Raw genomic sequence first — 9670 nt, forward strand, 5'->3', positions numbered from 1 at the left:
ACTCCCTGCCGTGTTACCTTGCCCTCTGGGACTACCTGGGGTGCTGTCCCTTATAGTCTGCGTGGGGTTATCGGTCTGTGCCCCTTCCTCTGTCTCGGGGGTGATGCCTTTGGTTGCCAGGGTGCTGGCTGTGCACTCCTTCCCTAGCCCGGCACTGACCTGGTTATTGGAGCTGTATTGTAGTTATTTTCGTACTGTTCCACTACTGCCACGCCCTTTGCTCGACCTTGTTGCTGTTTTTTTTTTTTCTTCTGCAGGTTGGTGTGGGGCTGTTGTGGAGTCCCTACTCCTGACCACTGTCTTCCTGGTGTTCGTGGTCCCAGCCTCGTCGCCAATGTAATGTTGGTAGCTCCCACACTGGACACTGAGACTCTGTAGGTGTATAAATCATTTATTTTCATCCATCACAAGTAATCAGAGCATAAGGGCGCCGAGCGTCTACACAGCAATCGCTCCGGTCGCCAACTGCCGTTTTTCCCTTTCGCGCCTTCACCCAACTCTCTGCTGCGCATGCGCGAGTCTCGCGCTCCTGTCTATAGCGCAACGCGTCACCGCGTTTACGCTAATAGACTAGAGCGCATACTACACAAGCTGAGGGCACTTGGTGCAAAGCCCAGGCTGCTGCTTTGCCAGCCCTCCGGCTGGCACCTAAAGGGAGGTCGGAGCCTGTGTGTGATCGTAAAAGAAGCAAGTGCAAGGCTGCTGGAAGAGAGAGAGGGCTGTGCTTGGCTATCTGTAGCAAGCTTGCAGCGTTCAAAGGGAGGGCAGTTGTTAAAGTGAAGTGTGCAAGTGCGGTGCAGTGTAGCACGTCCCAGAGTGCAAGGGGTTGTCAGCACAAGAGGCCTGAACCGGCAGCCTCTCGTGCCTACCGCCATACCACCGAGAATGTGCCCGATCTCGGAAGCTAAGCAGGGTCGGGCCTGGTTAGTACTTGGATGGGAGACCGCCTGGGAATACCAGGTGCTGTAGGCATTTCGCCACTCGCTGACACCTTGCTCGGCCCTTGCACAATCACGCCTAATCTTCCTCGCTAATAGTACTTTTACACAAAATATATATATTTATATATATATATTTTGCACTCCTACTCTTTTAAAAAAAAAAAATGTATTTACAAAGAAACCGGCATGGTGTTTGCAATATGCATGGCCCTTAACTTTAAACTCGAAAATTGAAAGAAAATGAAGAAAACCTTTGCCCTAAGACAGGACAGAGGACCCACAGCTAAGGCTGGGGAGCTGCTGCTGCTGCTGCTGCTGATGGGCTGCGCCGTCCCCGGTTCCGCACCCCCCCCCCCTCTCGGCTGTCCGAGGCAGCCCGGGAGCAGGGGGCCGCTGCGACAGAGAGCCAGGCCGGTGACATGAAGGGCCCTGGACCCAAGCACTACTCGGACTCACGGCTCACTCTCTCTTCTACACGTAGGCACAGAGGGGCGGGCCATAGACATTATTTGCATATGAGGGCCCTGTCCTTGATTAAAAAAAAAACACAACAGGATATTTGCAGCAGTCAGTGCTTGAGGGTGAAGAAGTTGCCTCCCCAGAGTTGGGGTGAACTGCATCAGCTGCTGAGCGGGAGTACCTGCAGCCCACGGTGGCAGGTAGAGAAGTGTACCGAGCAGAGTGCCTCAGAAGCGAGCCTAGGCGCTTGCTGCTGCTAATACCGGCCTCTTAAGAAGGGAGGCCCCAGCCTGTGCCAAAGTGTCAAATACACAAGTGCGAGAGAGGGCTGTGCTCGGCTCTGTGCAGGAAGTTTGAAAGGGAGGGCAGGTGTGAAAAAGAAATGTGCAGATGTATTCGAAAGTAGCCTGGTGATGACACCATGCGGGCTGCGTCTGTATAATAGTGCCAATATTGCCCCACTCACCAGCCCTCCCGCAGCCACATACATGTAGCATAAATAAGCAGACAAGACAACTTTTTGGTGGAGAAAATTGCTGCAGGTTTATTAGCATACAAATATGCCAACATGGTGGGTTATTTTACAGGCGATCCAAAGGCAAGCCGCCCCTCGCGGCCTACCACCTGATGGGCCAAACTTGCATCGTGGCCTTAGCCAATCGGTGCTTAGCAGTTGTAGTGAGGGGATAGCCACTCCCACTTCCGGTGAACCATCGGTCCACCCTCTTGCTCACCCCCCCTACGAGGGGCGGAGCATTCCAGCGACCTCCGGTTGTACAGGTTTCCAACCGCCCGCAGGACAGACGGGGCGGCGTCACACCCCAGGGTCCACCGCACAGACTTCCTGGGGATATTAGGCCTCAGCACCCTTTCTGCTCCTGAAGAGGGTACCCCTGAGTACCTTTCCGCCTCTGGATCACCCTGTAACTCCGCCACAGCCCTGGGTGTGGCGACCGTCGCAGCCAGGGCCCCCCACCAAAGCCGGCATTCCTACATACATCCTCCTATTTCTAGGGCCTCTCCCCTATCCAGCAAGAACCGGTCCATGCTTATACTGGGCGGATGTACCCCCTCGTTCTCAAAACACCCTGTGAATTTGGCGTGTAGCACCCAAGTCTAATATAGCCAAGTCTCCTCTGCCCAGTGAATTTACGCATAACACAGATCTTCCTGCGCGCAGGCTCCATTGCCTCCCCTGCCAAGCTCCCTGCCACAGGAGTCAGGGGTGATTTCGGACCATTGAAGTTTACCTGTCCCCTACTGGTTGCTAATTTGCACTGTGTGGTCATTGTGGTCTTCTTCTCTGGTTCATACTTTGCCACATTGACCAGGCAATTTCATAGTTATTTTCAAAGAATCCCTGGTGCACATAGCAATGGTGTCACAACAGGTTTGAGGGAATAAGTGTATGGTGTCCGTCATTAGACACTGCACCATTTCGTGAAGTGTCAACCTACAGATGCCCAGAACCTGTTATCCACCTGTGACCCTTGATACTTACACCAGTAATGGTGTCAAACTACAAGATTGTGTGTCACATGTTTCGCTATAGTCCTTTTTGGTGGATTCGCTGGGACCCATCTGTGTCACTGCAAATGCTGTGTCACACACTTCAGCTCTATAATGCCCTTGCCCGTCCCTCAAAGACACCTTACAGCCTGATACCCCCTGCTGATTTTGTGAGGGGTTTTGGGCCCAGCACACCCCGTCTATGTTTCTAACCTTTATCTCCCCTACAGGCTATCCCTGTCCCTGCGTGGCATATCAAACGTCATTTCCCACCTTGGGTGACTATCCTGCAATGGGATATGTGACATAGAAATGGGTGTCCATGTGTCCTTGCGACTTAAAAGGGGGGATCACATGAACGCAAAACTCTTGTCCCTTTTTGGGCAGTCGGAACGCCAAAACAAACCTTCTTCAATCATTGAAGCCAAATTACGTTGACCCCACGTTCCCCTCAGGTTATTGCACCAAAACCCACAATTTAACTGGCAGCTACAACCACTGCCTAGCTCCCTGGCTCTAGCGCAGGTGTTATTGTTTATCTTGGATGGTCTTGAGAATCCATCTCTTGGTGCATGCTTTCCCTTAATGTAATCACCTTAGTTGTACAAGCCCACTGCCTAGCCGCAGGCTTAGCCAGCCCCTGCGGAAATCACCTGCCAGTGCAAGCCGACCAAGCTATTTCCCTAGCATCCCATCCCTTTAACACAAGGTCTACCTTTTTTATGCATGTCCCTAATAGTCTCCCTAATGCGTATAAGGCTAGATTGAGACATGCTTAGACAACATCCCTTCTAGTACACCGTGCAGAGTAACTATTCATGATTGTCTCTTGACAAATCGCCCCGTTTGGGCATTTGTTGGACCCAAGGCAGCTTCTAACAAGCACCCTATCCAAATGTATATATCATTCATGTAACTTAGGACACTATTACTATCTCACTACGTACTTCCCGGTATGAAAATACAGCCTAAGATCTCCCCACCTTAGACCTGATTAACCACTAAATAAATACTGTCTTTGGTTGCACGATTACTAGTGCACCAGCCAAGGGCCCTTCCACTGCGTGTGAGCCCCTGCAGTTCATTTCAGACTGTTGTTGTTATTACCTGCCCACATCTGGACCCTACAAGTAAAACCCAGCCAACTCAATTGCAGGCCCTCCTGCTAAAACACAAACCTATCTGGCCGTAAACATGTCAATAAGTGACCTATATATTCTGGGCACCAGAAATCAAAACAAACCGTAAATCCAAAGGCAAGTCACTAATGATCTTGACTCACTCCGTGCCTGTTGTATTGATCCTCTCTGAAAGCCAGACAGTGCAACTTAGAAACAATTGAGGGACGGTGCCGTGCACCAGAAACAGCCACCCTGACAAATGAGCACCAGTGAACTTACTGCTGAAAATAGCAGTGGCGGGCCAAGCCACACTTCTGGAAGTCCAGACTTGACTTTCTCCCCATGTGAGGGCCCCTCCCTCTAGTGCGACACAGGAGGATTGCCATGACAGAAATATATAAAACTGTGTATGGTTTCTGCAAGTTATTCTGGGCAACAGAAATTAAAACAAACCGTCCAATCCAAAGTGATTTAAACAAATAGCGGCTTTGATGTATGAGCCAAAACCACATTGGAGTAATAGCCGAAAGGACAAAGGGGCAGATTTCCAAGCCCCTTGCGCCTCAATACACCGCCGTTGTGTCACTTTTGTGACAAAGTAGCGGCGCAAATCCTGCGGCATGGTGCGGGCTACTTACAACGGGACGCATCTGGGAGATGCGTCACATTGTAAAGCCTTGCGCCACAAATAGGCGTTCCTCCGCAGGGGGGGGCGTTCCGGCGCAGGAACGCCTCCTAAAAATGGCTGAGTGAAATCTACAAGATTTCACTCACTCACTTTTAGGCCAATGCTGCGTCACAACCCTGCGCCTGCTTGAAGCAGGCGTAAGGCTTGACACAGCATTGGAAGAATAGGGCACCCCGAGCCTTTCTGGAGCTGTGTCGCGCTTACAACGCAACTCCAGCATGGGGTCACCTTTACGGCACAGATGCATCTCACATCTGTGCCGTTTTTGCCCCATGGTGCGCCACATTGAAAATGCGGCGCATCATGGGTGGCGGAGCTGCGGCGCACAATTACTGGCACATCCCTGCTGATGCAGGGATGCACCAGTAATTGTAAATCTGCCCCTTAGTGTGGGCCAGAAAGGAGGAGGTACATGGGAGGCTCCTGCAGGCCCCAAGGATTGAGCAACTTGCTGCTGCCACCCCATAATGCCATTTACTGGCATTTCTGCTTCGGAAGCTTCTGTTCACCGATGCATCGGATGGCCTGGGCCCGCCTGGGTGTTGGGAAGAAAAGCAGTCGGTTGTGAGGTATTCCACCTCATGCAGGGCGGCGAGTATTTTCTCTCTGCCCCCGTTGAAAGGATTCCTGAGCACCAAGGTTGGAGCAGTTGGGGAACCGAGGAGGCTGCATTTATTTTGTTTACAAAGCAAGAAAATCGTTGTACCATTGCACTGTGTCCTGCATCAAGCGCAACCACTGGGCAAAATTTCCCCCCATTCGCATCTTACCTTGGATCCTCAAAGTGCATTCTGGGTCCCGCAGTCCTTGCAAGACCGGAGGAGGACTAACAACAGGTGTGCTGGCATTGTTGGGGGCGGAGCTTGTTTTAGATTTCTTAAACAGGTGACAGTACGTTCATTAGCGCAAGGGACAGAATCTTGACTGCTTGGGCGCTGAGGAAGGCATAAACACGCCGAAATGCATTCGCCATATCTTGCAGAATAAAGAGCTTCTATGGTTTCCCCTACTGTGTCCTCTGCTTTCTTTTTCGTGAAGGAGGTAACTTTGGACATTTATCACGTCGGCCAGAGACGTGTTACAGAGAGGCCCCTGCTCCACTAAGCGGCCCGGACTTTACTGGCATTTCTGCTTCGGCAGCTTCTGTTCACCGATGCATCGGATGGCCTGGGCCCGCCTGGGTGTTGGGGGGAAAAGCAGTCGGTTGTGAGGTATTCCAGCTCATGCAGGGTGGCGAGTATTTTCTCTCTGCCCCCGTTGAAAGGATTCCTGAGCACCAAGGTTGGAGCAGTTAGGGACCCAAGGAGGCTGAATTTATTTTGTTTACAAAGCAGGAAAATCGTTCTACCATAGTGCCCACACTCCCAGCGCTCACTCCACTTTGCGCACCATAACACTTACATACCAAGGAAACTCATGAGACAGATTTGTGGGAAAGCAGTGGTGCAGGTTTATTATGCACAACAAGTAGCAATAAGGTGGGTCATCTTACGGGCGATCCAATGCAGCAGCCCCTCGCTGACCCGCATGCCTAATGAGCCATTCTTGCACGGCGAGTCGATGCTCTGACGGTGCAGTCCATTATCACTTCCTTTCGCTCACTCCCGCCCCCCCTGTCAGGGCGGAGCGATTAGGCACACCCCCGGTCGGTTCAGGCCCCCCGACCGCCCGAAGGACTAACGGGGCGCCGACGCTGTTTCCTGGAACCCCCTCGGCTCCAGGTTCTTGGCTCAGGCACCCCTACTGTGCCAGGCAGAGGTATTGACTGTATCCTTCTGCCGCAGAGGTACCCCTACTGTCCATCTGCTTCCAGATCGCCCTGTGACTCTGCCTGCAACATAAAACAGACCGTTAACAGTTCAAAAAATGCCTGCCGCTCTGCCGCTGGGTCTGGGTCAGGGAGGGAACAGCGCAGAGCAGCCACAGGAACGCGACGGCAGGAAAGGCCGAGCCTCACTGCCGCGCTAATTTTAAACCCCTTGGGGCCGCCCCTCCCACCAGGTGACCCGCGCCCATTGGACGCGCATGAAAGGGGGCGGCCAGGATATGACTTGCACCGTTTTACTCGCGCGGAATGTGGGACTAAGATGCTGTCTCGCTTAGCTCCCCTTCGCGTCGCGCGGCCAGCGGCATTGCGCTGTGTCCTGCATCAAGCGCTACCACTGGGGAAAATTCTCCCCCATTTGCATCTTACCTGGGATCCTCAAGGTGCATTCTGGGTCCTGTAGTCCTTGCAAGACCGGAGGAGGACTAACAACAGGTGTGCTGACATTGTTGGGAGCGGAGCTTGTTTTGGATTTCTTAAACAGGTGGCAGGACGCTCATTAGCGCAAGGGACAGAATCTTGACTGCTTGGGCGCTGAGGATGGCATAAACACGCCGAAATGCATTCGCCATATCTTGCAGAATAAAGAGCTTCTATTGCTTCCCCTACTGTGGCCTCTGCTATCTTTTTCGTGAAGGAGGTAACTTTGGACATTTATGACGTCGGCCAGAGACGTGTTACAGAGGCCCCTGCTCCACTAAGCGGCCCGGACTTTACTGGCATTTCTGCTTCGGCAGCTTCTGTTCACCGATGCATCGGATGGCCTGGTCCCGCCTGGGTGTTGGGAGGAAAAGCAGTCGGTTGTGAGGTATTCCACCTCATGCAGGGCGGCGAGTATTTTCTCTCTGCCCCCGTTGAAAGGATTCCTGAGCACCAAGGTTGGAGCAGTTGGGGACCCGAGGAGGCTGCATTTATTTTGTTTACAAAGCAGGAAAATCGTTCTACCATTGCGCTGTGTCCTGCATCAAGCGCTACCACTGGGCAAAATTCTCCCCATTTGCATCTTACCTGGGATCCTCAAGGTGCATTCTGGGTCCTGCAGTCCTTGCAAGACCGGAGGAGGACTAACAACAGGTGTGCTGACATTGTTGGGGGCGGAGCTTGTTTTGGATTTCTTAAACAGGTGGCAGGACGCTCATTAGCGCAAGGGACAGAATCTTGACTGCTTGGGCGCTGAGGAAGGCATAAACACGCCGAAATGCATTCGCCATATCTTACAGAATAAAGAGCTTCAATGGTTTCCCCTACTGTGTCCTCTGCTTTCTTTTTTGTGAAGGAGGTAACTTTGGACATTTATCACGTCGGCCAGAGACGTGATACAGAGGCCCCTGCTCCACTAAGCGGCCCGGACTTTACTGGCATTTCTGCTTCGGCAGCTTCTGTTCACCGATGCATCGGATGGCCTGGGCCCGGCTGGGTGTTGGGGGGAAAAGCAGTCGGTTGTGAGGTATTCCAGCTCATGCAGGGTGGCGAGTATTTTCTCTCTGCCCCCGTTGAAAGGATTCCTGAGCACCAAGGTTGGAGCAGTTGGGAACCCTGCGGAGGCTGCATTTATTTTGTTTACAAAGCAGGAAAATTGTTCTACCATTGCACTGTGTCCTGCATCAAGCGCTACCACTGGGCAAAATTTTACCCCATTCGCATCTTACCTTGGATCCTCAAAGTGCATTCTGGGTCCCGCAGTTCTTGCAAGACCGGAGGAGGACTAACAACAGGTGTGCTGACATTGTTGGGAGCGGAGCTTGTTTTGGATTTCTTAAACCGGTGGCAGGATGCTCATTAGCGCAAGGGACAGAATCTTGACTGCTTGGGCGCTGAGGAAGGCATAAACACGCCGAAATGCATTCGCCATATCTTGCAGAATAAAGAGCTTCTATTGCTTCCCCTACTGTGGCCTCTGCTTTCTTTTTCGTGAAGGAGGTAACTTTGGACATTTATCACGTCGGCCAGAGACGTGTTACAGAGAGGCCCCTGCTCCACTAAGCGGCCCGGACTTTACTGGCATTTCTGCTTCGGCAGCTTCTGTTCACCGATGCATCGGATGACCTGTGCCCGCCTGGGTTTTGGGAGGAAAAGCAGTCGGTTGTGAGGTATTCCACCTCATGCAGGGCGGCGAGTATTTTCTCTCTGCCCCCGTTGAAAGGATTCCTGAGCACCAAGTTTGGAGCAGTTAGGGACCCAAGGAGGCTGAATTTATTTTGTTTACAAAACAGGAAAATCGTTCTACCATTGCGCTGTGTCCTGCATCAAAATTTTCCCCCATTCGCATCTTACCTGGGATACTCAAAGTGCATTCTGGGTCCCGCAGTCCTTGCGAGACCGGAGGAGGACTACCAACAGGTGTGCTGACCTTGTTGGGGCAGAGCTTGTTTTGGATTTCTTAAACAGGTGGCAGGACGCTCATTAGCTCAAGGGACAGAATCTTGACTGCTTGGACGCTGAGGAAGGCATAAACACGCCGAAATGCATTCGCCATATCTTGCAAAATAAAGAGCTTCTATGGTTTCCTCTACTGTGGCCTCTGCTTTTTTTTTCGTGCAGGAGGTAACTTTGGATATATATATCTATATATATATATATATATTCACTGAAAAAACCATAGGTTATAGACCATATATAGTTAGGAATTAGCATTTACAAAACCTTGAAAATTCACTGAAAAAACCATAGGTTATAGACCATATATAGTTAGGAATTAGCATTTAAAAAACCTTATTTTACTCACACAAAACCATTGAAATTCCATATATAGTTAGTTGTACTAACTATATATCGCGCACCCGCAATCCACTGCTGATCATGTCACATATTACATCATTCATGACATGGTCAGTGACATCACTGATGACATCACTGATGACATCTCAAATGACATCACTGATGACATCACTGATGACATCTCAAATGTCTTACATATTGAAGAATGAGTGGATGTATAAGTGTCTGGATGAAGGATTTAGTAGGTGCGTGACTGACTGTATGAGTGAGTGATTAAATGTGTGTCACTGAGTGCATGGGTTAGTGAGTAAACTGTCTTAATTTGTGCATCATTATGTCTGTTGTTCTGTAAACTGCTGCATGTGTTGATCAGTAGCTATATGAGTAAGTATATGGGTTATTGATTGGT

The 9670-nt window shown here is 51.0% G+C and overlaps 1 pseudogene; it reads left to right on the forward strand.

Annotated features, from left to right (window-relative positions):
* Positions 1-863: 863 nt before the first annotated feature.
* LOC144774444 (5S ribosomal RNA) lies at positions 864-972 on the forward strand (annotated as a pseudogene).
* The last annotated feature ends 8698 nt before the right edge of the window (positions 973-9670 follow it).

The sequence above is a fragment of the Lissotriton helveticus genome, chromosome 8, assembly GCF_964261635.1.
Source record: "Lissotriton helveticus chromosome 8, aLisHel1.1, whole genome shotgun sequence".
Classification (NCBI taxonomy): Eukaryota; Metazoa; Chordata; class Amphibia; order Caudata; family Salamandridae; genus Lissotriton; species Lissotriton helveticus.